Source organism: Etheostoma spectabile, chromosome 20 (assembly GCF_008692095.1).
Source record: "Etheostoma spectabile isolate EspeVRDwgs_2016 chromosome 20, UIUC_Espe_1.0, whole genome shotgun sequence".
Lineage (NCBI taxonomy): Eukaryota > Metazoa > Chordata > Actinopteri > Perciformes > Percidae > Etheostoma > Etheostoma spectabile.
In genome coordinates, this window is record NC_045752.1 from 13,124,946 (window position 1) to 13,130,070 (window position 5,125).

Genomic DNA, 5,125 nt, shown 5'->3' on the forward strand with positions numbered 1-5,125 from the left:
AAATAATTTACTAGTAAGTGTTGTAGAGTCATAGAAAACCCACAGACCCAACAGTCATGACATGCATGCTGCTTATTCTTTGTAATTGATTCTGTAATTGAAAGGGGCAAGTTCAAAATAATAGCAGTGTTGTGTTCAATTAGTAAGGTGATTGATTCTGTGAAGAAACAGCTGTCAATTATGGCCTATAATTAAGGAAGGAATGAGGCAAATGTTGTGCATGCTGGTTATAGTGCATTTCACACTGAAATACTCAGCAAAATGGGTCGTTCCAGACATTGCACTGAGGAACAGCGGACTTTGATTAAAAAGTTGATTGGAGAGGGAAAACCAGTGCAAAAAAATGATAGGCTGCTCAGCCAAAATGATTTCAAATGCCTTGAAATGGCATCCAAAGCCTGAATTATTGACGAATAGCCAAAATGGCAAAGGCTCAACCAACGATCAGCTCCAGGATAATCAAAGAAGACTTAAAGTTACCTGTGAGTACTGATAGGATCAGAAGAAGGCAATGTGAAGCAAAGCTATTAAATAGAAGCCCCTGCAAAGTTCCATTGATGAAAAAAAAGATGTACTGAATAGGTTGAAATTTGTCAAAGGACACATTGACTGGCCAAAGGATTCTGTGGACTATTGAGAGCAGGGGGCCGCAGACAGTTTGTCCGACAACCCCCATGCACTAAATTCAAGACACAGTACACTGTGAAGACAGTAAAGCGTGGTAGTGCAAAAATCATATTGTTGGGATGTTTCTTATGCTGTGGTGTTGGGCCTATTTATCGCATACCAGGGATCATGGATCAGTTTCAATACATCAAAATACTTGAAGAGGTCATGTTGCCTTATGCTGAAGAGGAAATGCCTTTGAAACCCAAAACAGACCAGTAAGTGAGCAAAGTCTTGGTTCCAGATGAACAAGATTGATGTGATGGAGTGGCCAGCACAATCCCCGGACCTCAATCCCGTAGAAAAGTTGTGTGGTGACATAAAAAATGCAGAGGAATTGTGGAACGTAGTTCAATCGTCCTGGACTGGAATACCTGCTCACAGGTGTCAGATGTTGGTCGACTCCATGCAACACAGATGTGAAGCAGTTTTCAGAAATAACGGTTATGCAACTAATTATTAGTGCAGTGATTCAAAGTAAAGCAAATCCTTGAGACATTTTTCACAACAGCCTACTATTCCTTTTTTTTCACTTTCTGTAAAGGTATAACACAAACTTGACCTATTTTGGTCAAGTGTTTGATTTGTTATTGAAGGTACAGTGTTCCCAATGCATTGATATTGTGGAATTAAAAGCTATTCTAAGGATTTTCAACACTATTCACTTTTGAAACACACCGCTATTATTCTGTACACAACTGTATCTGTCATGGTATGTAGTGCGAAATTTAAATGAGCTGTCCACGAGCTGTTTTCAGGCTGCCATCTGTCTGTGCTCTCAGCAGCTCAGTTGATGTGATGTATCTTCCATTGCACAGAGGAGTGTGGGTCAGAATAGCTGGAGAAGCATGCTGGCTTGCAGACTGCAAAATGCGACTGGATGCAACATCCTGGTATTTTTGGCATAATGCATTTGATATACTTTGTATTAGGACTTAGAAAATGTTTTTACGGGATACTAAATAGTACGGTAGCATGGGTATTGGAATACACACCAAGTGTTTACCAGCTTCTGGGGTGCTCTTGACCCTAACTCCTGACCTCTCTGGAGAATTAGAAATTGGCTTCATTCACATACATTTCTATACATCAATCACATTTCATACATAACAGCTAGAATAAAGATGTAGTTTTTTTAAATTGGAAAAGAAAATCATTTTAATTTACAAGATGCCACAAAACTTTGTGAAATTATCTTTCTAACTATGCAGTTGATTATTCTACTGAAAAATTGACCATAAATCAGAAGAAAATAGGGAGGTATTCTACCAATTTTACACATCAGGTTCAGTTTACTCATAGCAAGGAGAACTGCTCAGCCTGTCAACAAAGTTTTATTATGTCCGCTGAAGTTACAAGGGAGCTTTCCAAAGCTTGCTTTGCAAACTGGGACATGGAGTGTGAAACCTGCATTTACCAACCAAACAAAAACATGACACTGGTTGCATCATGAGAAATGTAGGATTCAGGATATCTGGACATGTTGCTTCACCAACTTTCAACTACTCTTTTTCAAATCTGTTTCTTGCATGTCCCGTGACATTATGAAAGCGCAATACTAAATTGCTGGAGTCCTCTTTTAAGATCATAAAGCCCAGTGTTAGTGCTTCTACATTACATGTCATTTAGCTGACGCGTTTATCCAAAGCGATTTACAATTGCTGTATTTCAGAGGTTTCACACCTCTGGAGCAACTAGGGGTTAAATGTCTTGCTCAGGGACAGATTGGTTGACGTATCGAAGTGGTAGTCGAACCCAGATTTCCCACACCAGCGGCATGTGTCATATCCACTGTGCCATCACCACCACTAACTACATATTCTTTGTGAAAGAAAACATGGGAGAACTGAAATAATTGAAAGAACAAAGTTCTGATAATGTCTTTCAAATAGGTTTATTTTGAAATAAACCATGTTTTTCCAGATGGAGCAGGCCAATACATAGGAGTTTTATAATGGGACATTTCACAAACTACTGTGCAATAGTCTGTTTCTCTTTCTTTTTTTCTACCTAGTCCCATCTGTCTTGTGATTTTAACAGAGCTGATCTTGTCTAAATATTTCCTGACACAGTTTAAGGAGTTTTGCAGGAGGGCAGATGGTATAAAACTCAGAGGCATCATGTTTCCATTTTGCTACTGAGCTGCAAGCAACTTTAGGCCCACTACCATAGAGTAAGTGAGAGAGTTATAGGGAAGCCCCCTAAGTATCAGGCAAGACAATCAAAACTAACTCTTCCAGGTGTTAAATGTTGCCCCTCCATTGCCTTTAATGAGCGTGGATTTATTTGTATGTGCATATGTAACTGGGTATGCATTTGGCAGTGGCATTTAGATGTGTGATATTTTATCATCAGGTCATAAATCTTTATCATATAAAGCATGCAACCTTTAAAAGTACCTTTTAACAGTATGTTTGTTCAGATGTAACATTTCTATAATCAGATTGCTTGAAATTAACTCAATTTATACAATCTCCTCAAGCTGATATTCAAGTTTTTCACATTCACAGTCAAGCGGACATCCAGAAGCAACAGAAAGAAAAGAAGAAATTTCTAGAAAACAGACTGCTGGTGTCAGTCTTTGGCATTATGAACTGGAGTGTGCATCCAGTTGTGTCTATACAACCTTAATGGAGCCTGTAATGATTTCCATAATCCTTATACTCTCATTTCTGGCTTTTAGCCCCCTTAAAATGTATTTTACGGGCAGTATAAACAATTTATTTGTTGAAGATGCCGACTGATCTTACGTGCCAAACATGCTGCCATTATGCCCGATAGCTTTTGTGAGAATAATGTGTTTCCCATATTTCTTCTGGTAAAGTAATGTGAGAAATTGTTTGGGATTTTTGCAGGATAAATACTGTACAGTGCTGGGTTTTTGTTGGCAATGGCTGCACGGTGTGTATCCCCAGATGGGCAAATACAGACATACACCCATAAAGTTATCAAGAAATTGCAAATCTGAGTTGATGATTATCTTTAAGGTGTGCTGCTCCCTTGTCATCTTTTTCTTTACTTTAGCTCCAGACAGCATCTGTATGTACATGTACTGTATGGAAGAGTGTAAAGCACTCCACCCATGTGGATGTTGCTGGCACATGAAACACCTCAGGGAAACATATCCAATCTGCCGCTGAATCTGCCCCCCCCCCCATAGCTATTTTGAGATGACTGTGCTTTAGCAGCGGCAGACAGACAGAACAGGAATGTCTGTCAGGATGACATATGTGACTAGCTGGAAGGAAACCAGGCACAGGATAATGGGCCGCTGTATGCTGCAAAGCAAAAACGAGACGCTCTGAATCTCTGTTTTGTCAGTACTGTTGCACCACACACCTCTGTCCAGTTATCTACTTGAAACACAGTTTGCATGGTAAAATGATTAGTGAGCTGTATGTCATTGTTTACTTCAGAAACGGACTGTTGCACATTGGTGACATGTAAAAAAAAATACAGATGGGCCTATGACTATTGAAGTCCATTTTTGCAAGTAGTTTGCACTTTTTCACTGATTATTTTTGACTGCTCGCTCTAAGGTTTTCCATTGTTGTCTGTGTTTTCTTACTTTTCAAGGCAGCCATTGGTTTCCATTCATGTAAAATAAATCAGTAGGCTCTTGAAACTCTATTGCAGAGAACATCAAGTCTACATTAATTGTATTACAGTGGGGAAAAATGATTTTCTAAAACACAGCAGCATTGTTTTGAAAATGAACTGTAAAATTGTAAAATGATTTCTATCAAATTTGCACCATAATGTATTCAGACTCTCAATCTCAAGCCCTTTTGTGTTGACAGAGACTCGGCACTAAAATTACGACAATCTATCTCTCTGTTCTCAGGACGGATGGTCCTAGGTTTACAACAGAACTGTTACCTCTCTGTGCCCTCATCATCCATATCTGAAGTGACCTGTCTGCTGAAGTCTTTACTTCCAACTGTCAGCCTTACCATACCATACCATACAGTGTCAAGCTGCTGCAGTGTCTGCTGATGTTGAATCATTGTTTTTACTCTGTGGAATTTTCAGTGTGTAGCAGCTCTCTTCAGACATCTGAAGTCCACATGAGGCCCGTCGGTCATCTGCTGCCATGGATGTTCTCCAGCACTGGTTTTGTGTGGCTGCCTATGTACCTGGCAACACGTCCAGTCCAGCACACCCATTTGATCCACTGCACACTGTTTATAAATACATGCACACATGAGAACACATTGAAAGGATATTTCACTTGGAATAAGTAAGATGGAAATCATTACAGTCCAATGCATGGGCACAATGTATCCATGACTGTATTCTTTATCGTGACAAATTACGGTAAGTGATGATTTGTTATGTGAAGCATTGTATACTTGGCTGTAAATCATTTGTCCGAGAAAACTTAAAGGTAGGATGTTATGTTTATGATGTAATATCCCGGCTTACCCGTTGCCTGAATCCAGTCCAGCCAACCCATCCC